The following is a 9,664-nucleotide window of genomic DNA, read 5'->3' as shown; positions in this document are numbered from 1 at the left end:
ACACTCCAGGTTCTGCACCCTAAAGCTACAGTCTGGGTTCCCATGCCCCTGCAGAGTTAGTTTAAACCCCCCCCCAAGAGCACTAGCAAACCTCCCACCAAGGATACTGGTACCCCTCAGGTTCAGGTGTAGACCATCCTGTTTATAGAGGTCCCACCTTCCCCAGAAAGAACCCCAGTTATCCAAATACCGGAATCCCTCCATCCTGCACCATCCCTGTAGCCATGCATTTAACTGTTCTTTCTGTAATCTCCTCCCATTTTGTACTTCCGCACAATCCCCACCTCCTGTGGAGATCTCTCTGCTGTTCCAGAACTGGCACCCCCCAATTTTAATTGGGTGACCATGCCATCAGCTGCCTCAGTGTAAGTCCTGCAATTCACTAGCTATACCTTTGTACCTCAATCTCCTCATTTAAGGGACTTCTTAAAAACAGCTTTTTTGACCAAGTATTTAGTCATTTGTTCTAATATTTCCTTACGTGGCTCAGCATCAAATTTAATTTGGTAACACACCTTTGAAGTGACTTGGAAATATTTTTGATATGAAAGGCGCTATAAAAATGCATTAAGTATAAAAGGAAATCCCGGATAACCCTGCACTTCTTTTGTTGGCCTGAAACCTGGCAAACCTACAAAAACTTACATTTATATTGCACCCGTGATGTAGTAAATCATTTCAAGGGTGCCTGAAAAATCCAAGATTTTTGGAGGACTTGATAGGGTAAATGCAGATAGGTCTCTTGCCCTTGTGAGTTCATCTAAACCTGAGGGCAAAATCTCAGAATGAGGAGTCACAAATTTAAGACCGAGATGAGAAGTCATCTCTTCTCCAAAGGCAGTGAATCTGTGGAATTCTTTACCACAGAGGGATGTAGAGGCTGGGTTGTTAAGTATATTCAAGGCTGTGTTAGAAAGATTTTTAATCAGTAAAGGAATATAGGGTCAGAAGAACAGGGAGGAAAGTGAAGCTGAGAATGATCAGATCATTTTCGTCAGCATGGATCACAGAGTCGTGGACTCATAGAGATGTGCAGTACGGAATCAGATCCTTCGGTCCAACCTGTCCATACCAACCAGATATCCTAACCTAATCTAGTCCCATTTGCCAGCGTTTGGCCCATATCCCTCCAAACCCTTCTTATTCATATACCCATCCGGACGCCTTTTAAACATTGCAATTGTACCAGCCTCCACCACTTCCTCTGGCAGCTAATTCCGTACACGCACCACCCTCTGTGTGAAAGATTTGCCCCTTAGGTCTCTTTTATATCTTTCTCCTCTCACCCTAAACCTATGCACTCCAGTTCTGGACTCTCCCACCCCAGGGAAAAGACCTTATCTATTTATCCTATCTACGCCCCTCATGATTTTGTAAATCTCTATAAGGTCACCCCTCAGCCTCTGACACTCCAGGGAAATCAGCCCCAGCCTGTTCAGCCTCCTCCAACCCTGGCAACTTCCTTGTAAATCTTTTCTGAACCCTTTCAGTTTCACAATATCCTTCCAATAGGAAATGACCAGAATTGCAAGCAATATTCCAAAAGTGACCTAACCTATGTCCTGTCCAGCTGCAACATGACCTCCCAACTCCTGTACTCAATACTCTGACCAATAAAGGAAAATATACCAAACACCTTCTTCACTATGCTATCTACCTGCGACTCCACTTTCAAGGAACTATGAAGCACTCCAAGGACTCTTTGTTCAGCAACACTCCCTAGGAACTTAACATTAAGAGCGTAAGTCCTGCTCTGACTTGCTTTTCCAAAATGCAGCACCTCACATTTAGACAAATTAAACTCCATCCACCACTTCTCAGCCCATTGGCCCACCTGATCAAAGTCCTGCTGTAATAGGTTACCCTTCTTTGCTGTCTACTACACCTCCAATTTTGGAGTCATCTGCAATCTTACTAACCATACCTCCTATGTTCACATCCAAATAATTTCTATAAATGACCAGTTTGGGCCAAAGGGCTTGTCTCCATGCTGTATGACTCTATGATTCTATAACTTTGCAGGACTATATCAGCCATGATCCCATTAAATGGCAGAGCAGGATTGATGGGCTAAATGGTCTACTTCTGCTGCTAAGTTTCACAGGAATACTATCAGGCAATATTTAGTATTAGCTGCATGACGAGATCTTCAGACAACTAACATATTGTTCAAAGGTCTTAAGGAATGCTTTAAGAGATACAACTCAGCACTGTGAGCATGTTACTGGAGTAATTCCAGAGCTTTGGGCTGAGGCAATTGATAACAGGGCTGCTATTGGAAGGCATGATGGAAACTGAGGAGATTGTAAGTAGCAGGATGCTGTTACTGGAGGATTGTAGGACCTGAAGAGGTTGTAGAGATAGGGAAGGATGAGACCACTGAGGGGGTGATATGATTACAACAGACCTCTCGACGTGGTGTTCTGTTTCTCTGGGGGCAGTAAGACCTCTGTTTCAGGGCAGTCTGACAGTATCCGCTGATGCCCTCACAGTGACAATTGCACTCCAGCCTGTAAAGAACACTTGTGTGATTTATTGAGTGATTTCAGAAAGCAGTAAAAAGTTTTAAGGTTTACGGGAAAATCGAATCACGTTGGGCCAGCACAAGGGAAAAAGAGAAAGGAGACATCTTTCCATAAAACAATTTATCCAGTCCCTCAAAGAACTTCTCAAAGTACTGTACAATTAATGAATTGCTTTTGAAGTGCATGCTGGCTGATCCCATGAACAGCAACTGAGATGAACACTCGGTTTATATATTTTTAATGGTGTTGTCGAGGGAAGAATGTTGGCTGGCATGTTGAAGTAACTCTCTGCTGTTTGAACACCGACACCCAGGACACCCACCTTAGTCTTTGGGAGATTCTGATGGTGGCACAGTTTAACATCTCATCCAGGAGCTAAAAATGACCCGAAACAGCTTGTACTGAATGATAAAACTCCTTTAAGAGGGCATGAATTTCTCTTTTCCAGCCATTCACGCTGTGTGACATTGCTACCGGAGGGCAATTTGAAGAACCATCATGCCCTTCATGATTTTATAAAAGTCAATAAGGTCACCCCTCAACCTCCTATGCTCCAGTGAAAAAAAACCCAGCCTCTCCAATCTATTTTTGTACCTCTAACCCTCCATCCTCAGCAACACCCTGGTAATTTTTTTCTGAACCCTCTCTCCAGTTTAACAATATCCTTCCCTATAACAGGGTGACCAGAACTGCACACAGTACTCCAGAAGAGGTCTTGCCAATGTCCTGTACAACCTCCAACATGACATCCCAACTACTATACGCAAGCGTGCTAAATGCCTTCTTAACCACCCTGTCTATATGTGACGCAAACTTCAGAGAATTATATAACTGAACCCCTAGGGGTCTCAGTTCACTACCCGGAGTCCTACAATTAATTGTATAATTGTATACCATTAATTGTCCTTGAGTAGGTTGGCTTGCAGGGCTATTACAGAGTCAACCATATTAACTGTGTAGGTCTGGAGTTGTATGTAGACCAGACCAGATAAGGATGGCAGATTTTCTTTCCCCAGAGTACATTGTGGGTATTGTGCTCACCAGAACTGACACCAGCTTTATATTCCATATTTACTATTAAAAGGAGATTCCACCATCTGTGGTGATGGAATTTGAAAACATCTCCAAACTATTAACTGGGCCTTTGGATTACCAGTCCAGTGCTCCAGTGCCCACACTGTCCCTGCCAATTCCCTGTCGTGAGACCTGAGCTCTCAATCTTCTGATATGAAGTGCTACCGCTCAGCCCTGGCTGAACTTTGCTGTTTCGGAACGCGTTGATTTTATTTTTGTTCCCGCTTGGTTTGGCTGCCTCGGCAACACCAGTCATTGATCTTGGAATCTTCCTGCTCATCAAGGAGCCGTCAGCCGATGATCGAATGTATGTTTTCTGCTTCCTGCGAGATTTTAATATGTAATTACATATGTCTAATTTTGCTGAGCCCACACTTCTCTAATTGTTGTGAGGCCTACCCTGAAGGCCCAGATGACAGCAATCAGAGTCCAAGATTCAGTCACTCGATAATGGGCTGTTTAGAGCTGGTTGGGTTCAGCCTTAATTACTGGGCTTAACTCGTCAAAGAAGAGAACATTTAGGACTGCAAAATGCCTCTTTTGCTGGTTATATTTAGAATCCATATGTTACCAAAGCTTTAGGGATTAATTAAAGCTTCTGCTGGTCTACCGAAAAGGAACTGTTTTATTGAAGTTTCTTTTTCTCTTTTTTTTATATAAAGAAAGAAACAAATGCAGTACAGCACAGCTGAATGACTGAACCTCGATCAGCATCATGAAATATTGAATACAGCCGCTAGTCACCCAATTTCATACTGCAGTGCCAGTATTTTTCTGAATTTATTTCAGATTCTACATCTAGTGGTTCATGAGAAATACAAGCAGACGTGAGGAGATTTTGATCCAGTATTACTCTCCTCCTCACTGGACAGTGTCCAACTTGATGGCCAAGCAGATAATGTCCAGTCTGTGATTGGAAGGATAATGGCAATTCAGCCAACACAGCTTGCATTCCTTACTGTTTTGGCCCTATGTGAGTTTTGTTGAAGACTTGCATTTCTGTAGCATCCCCTTTTGTTACAACCTCAGGATGTCCCAAAACACTTCATAACTAATGGCAATTTATTTTTGTGCGAGGTACATCTGGGAAACATGACAGGCAGTTTATGTGCAGCAGTGTCCCAAAAGCAACACGGCAGTAATGACCAGACAATGCGAGCAGTTTTCGTGAAGTATTAGAGACAGTCAAAGTGTCTCCAGGCAGACTCAGATGGGGATCTTCAGCTGAAATGTTGGTTTGACCTGTGTTTAACAGAAGACACCATCTCGGTAGAAAAGTTAAAACCAGCAGCCGCCTGTAAACTTCTTAATGAGATCATAAGAAATGTAATCACTGGGTCCTTCAAGCCAGATTCACCCTTGAATAAGATCACAGTTGGTCTGATTGTGGCTTTAACTTCATTTTTCTATCTGTTTTCTGTGATCTTTGTCAAACATCTGACTAACTCCGCCTTGAATAATCTAGCCTTCACTACTTGCTGGGAAAGACAACTTCAAACTGACTAACTGACTGAGGTAAGATGTTCCTCCTTATCTCTATCTTAAAGGAGCATCCTTTGTTCTTAAATTGTGACCCTAGATCAGGACTACCCCACAAGGGCAAGCATCCCTCATCATCTACCTTTATATAGCCCCGTCAGAATCATATTAAAACATAGAATCACAGAATCCCTACGGTGCAGAAAGAGGCCATTTGGCTCATCAATTCTGCACCAACCCTCCAAAGACAGTCCCACCTGACCCTGAACCAGGTTTCCCCCCCCACCCCCACTCCTGTCACACCAAATTTCCCACAGCTAACCCAACCTAGCCTGCAAATCCCTGGACATGACCGACAATTTACATACATACATACAAGCAGATGTACAGCATGGAAACAGATCCTTCGGACCAACTCATCCATGCCAACCAGATATCGTAACCCAATCTAGTCCCACCTGCCAGAACCTGGCCCATATTCCTCCAAACCCTCCCTAATCATATACCCAACCAGATGCCTTTTAAATGTTGCTATTGTACCAGCCTCCACCACTTCGTCTGGTAGCTCATTCCATACACGTACCACCCTCTGCGTGAAAAGGTCGTCCCTTAGGTCTCTTTTATATCTTTCTCCTCTCACCCTAAACCTATGCCCTCCAGTTCTGGACTCCCCCACCCAAGGGAAAAGACCTTATCTATTTATCCTATCCATGCCCCTCATGATTTTATAAACCTTTATATGGTCACGCCTCAGCCTCTGATGCTCTAGAGAAAACAGCCCCAGCCTATTCAACCTCTGCCTATAGTTCAAATCCTCCAACCCTGTAAATCTTTTCTGAACTCTCTCAAGTTTCACAACATCCTTCCGATAGGAAGGAGACCAGAATTGCACGCAATATTATTCCAACATTGGCCTAACCAATGTCCTGTACAGCCGCAACATGACCTCCCAACTCCTGTACTAAACACTCTGACCAATAAAGGAAAGCATAACAAACACCTTCTTCACTATCCTATCTACATGTGACTCCACTTTCAAGGAGCTATGAATCTGCACTCCAAGGTCTCTTTGTTCAGCAACACTCCCTAGGGCCTTTCCACTAAGTGTATAAGTCCTGCTAAGATTTGCTTTCCCAAAATGCAGCACCCTACATTTTAGTATGGGCACATAAGATCACCTCCTGATCCCATGTCATCACTGCACTACCAGTAGTTCACCAAGTGGCAGCTATCAGTGTCCAATCCTTTAACAGTGAATTATCGAGGTTATCGGTTCAGGCCAGTTCTTTCTTCTTCAAATGACTCCATGTCTACCAAGGCAACTTGTTGTGAGTGAGAACGCTTGGCTTTTCTCTTTCCATCTCTCCTTTCCCTGTTTTTTCAATTCCGAGCAGACCCGGTTCTGTCTCACTGTTACCTAACACTGAGACCAGCTAATACCACATGGGCTTGGCATTGAGGCTTGGCTTCTGTGCTTTGATTAGGCAGGCCCAATGAGGAGGAGAATCAAATGCCAATCTGCAATGCAGCCAGGCATCAACAGTGACTGAATGAGAATATTGGACTATAATTTGCAGTATCTGGATCACCATCTGAAAGCAATCCAGTTTCTATTTGGCCTCTTAGTTGGAACCAATTTTTTTTTGAAAAAGAAGAACAGGGAGTTTTGGCTAATTTTCCTTACCTCGATCATTACTCAATAAAATTGATATTTGATCCTTAACATCATTGTTTTTGGGCTATTGCTATATCATCTTGACTGGCATGTTTCCTACATTACAGCAGTGGCTACATGTGATGATGCAGTGACCTGATGATAATATTGGTAGCTCAGTGGTTAGCACTGCTGCCTCGCAACACCAGGGACTCGGGTTCGATTCCACCCTTGGGTGACTGTCTGTGTGGAGTTTGCATGTTCTCCCCATGTCTGTGTGGGTTTCCTCCAGGTGCTCTGGTTTCCTCCCACAGTTCAAAGATGCGCAAGTCAGGTGGATTTGCCATGGGAAATTGCTCATTGTGTCCAGAGATGTACAGGGCTAGATGAATGAGCCATGGCAAACGCACAGTTACAGGGATAGGATAGTGTGGGATGGGTCTGGGTGGGGTGCTCTTTGGAGCGTCGTTGTGGACTCGATAGACTTAATAGCCTGCTTCCACACTGTAGGGACTCTATGGTTCTAATATCCTCCACCAGTAATCCAGAGATCCAGGCTAATGCTGTGTTGGCATGGGTTCGAGTCCCACTGCAGCCGATGATGAAATTTGAATTCAATAAAACAAAATCTGTAAATAAATGCAGCCTGTCAACTGTTGTAAAAACCCATCTGGTTCACTAATGTCCTTTAGGGAAGGAAATCTGCTGCCCTTACCTGGTCTAGCCTGCACGTGACTCCAGACCTACAGCATTAGGGGTCAGGTCTGAGGAAGGGCCACTGGACCTGAAATGTTAAGTCCGATTTCTCTCCACAGATACTGCCAGACCTGCTGAGCTTTTCCAGCAATTTCTGTTTCACTACTGCAGCAATATAGTTGAATTTTAATCGAGCCATTAAATAACCATAGCAAACCACTCAATTTGAGGGCAATTAGGGATAGCCCAGCCAGCGACTCCCACATCCCATGAAACAAGAATTTTTTTAAATTGTCAAGGTTTCAGCCATCGTGCTGGACACCTGAGAGAATGAAGGGATGTGAACTACTCCCTGAAAGTGGCTATCCCCAGGTTATTTGCTCTCTGAGAGTTCCAACGTGTCTTCCAGTAACATTCAGCTTTTCCACATGATGGCATTTTTGAATGCCTCTCCAGTAAAAGCTGCTGGTCCTTGCTTTGCTCTCAAAACAGTCAGTGGCCCATTTCCACTGGACACCCCTTGCAGTGCATTTAAACAGAGCTTTGCCTTATCCCTTCAGCAGGGCAGTGTTCAGCAATCCCGGAGACTGGTCAAGCCTATCCCTCCGTCAGGTGCCAGCACTAAGGTTGCAATGTTCTTTGTGTAAGAATTCACAAATGTGAATAAAATGCCACTTGTCAAATGATTTGGAGATGCCGGTGTTGGACTGGGGTGTACAAAGTTAAAAATCACACAACACCAGGTTATAGTCCAACAGGTTTATTTGGAAGCACTAGCTTTCGGAGCGACGCTCCTTCATCACAACCACCTGATGAAGGGGCAGCACTCTGAAAGCTAATGCTTCCAATTAAACCTGTTGGACTATAACCTGGTGTTGTGTGATTTTAAACTTGTTAAATGAACCATTTGGTGTGTTTTCTAATAGCTCAGCGGTGTTGAGATGATTTATTTAATTCCTGTGTTTTCAATTTTGACACTTTTATTTCTTGACATATTCCTGCTGCACTTTTCCACAGGATGTCCTATATCCTACGGAAATTCTTCCACTATTGTTCCTTTCTGCTACAAAAAGAACCGATGGGTTTTTTTTCCACAAAGGTGCGGCAGTCCACCAGCACAATGACGCCATTCTTCCCATGGGATCTAGTTCAGTGTTTCCCCAATTATGTTTCAAAGCAACCCCATTTTCACATTCACTCCCCGTGATGGCAACAAAGACAGCAATGAAATAATATAGTAACATTCAGGATACAATGAAAGTTTTATGAATTCTGAATTAACAAATGATCACATAAACGCAATTTTAAAATCTGTTTTAAAAATACTTTCTAAAAAACTGTGTTATTTTATTTACTCGACCAGCATTAGCTCATGGACTTTAGCCAGGAAGTGGTGGAAATGCATGTTGAAGATCTTGAGAAGATTGATTTTGCAAGCCAGGTCATGCCAGACTGGAGGAATCAGACAGGCATAGCTCAGCAACGGAGCTGGGTTTGTGCTTGGAACTTGGCCTGTATTGTTAGGGTGACAATATCTAATAGGTTTTTACTCATAGAGTCCCTACAGTGTAGAAGCATGCCCATTGCATTCACAGTAACTCTCTGAAAAGCATTCCACGCAGACCCACCTCCCTCTCCTTTCCCTGTAAACCTGCATTTCCCATGGCTAACCCACCTTTCCTTGGATACTCTGGGCAATTTTGCATGGCCAATCCATCTAACACGCGCAGCTTTGGACTGTAGGAGGAAGCCAGAGCAAATCCACACAGACATGGCGACAATGTGCAAACTCCACACAGTCACCCAAGGGTGGGATCAAACCTAGGTCCCTGACGCCGTGAGGTGGCAGTGCTAACCAGTGAGCCACCATGCAGCCCTTATGGTTAGATCAAAATGAATACAAGAAGATAAGTGCACTTCAATATGAAGCAAATTTATTAGCTTAATCTACTTAACATATTAGAGACATAAGCAAATTAATGAGAGATTCTATTAGCTTAAACTACATAATATACATACATGGCACGGTGGCTCAGTGGTTAGCACTGCAGCCTCACGGTCCCAGGTTTGATTCCAGCCTCGGGTAACTGTCTGCGTGGAGTTTGCACATCCTCCCCATGTCTGCGTGGGTTTCCTCCGGGTGCTCCGGTTTCCTCCCACAGTCCAAAGATGTGCAGGTCAGGTGAATTGGCCATTCTAAATTGCTCGTAGTGTTAGGTGCATTAATCAGTGGGTG

Source organism: Chiloscyllium plagiosum, chromosome 31, assembly GCF_004010195.1.
Source record: "Chiloscyllium plagiosum isolate BGI_BamShark_2017 chromosome 31, ASM401019v2, whole genome shotgun sequence".
NCBI classification, from domain to species: Eukaryota; Metazoa; Chordata; class Chondrichthyes; order Orectolobiformes; family Hemiscylliidae; genus Chiloscyllium; species Chiloscyllium plagiosum.
This window is presented reverse-complemented; position numbering follows the sequence as displayed.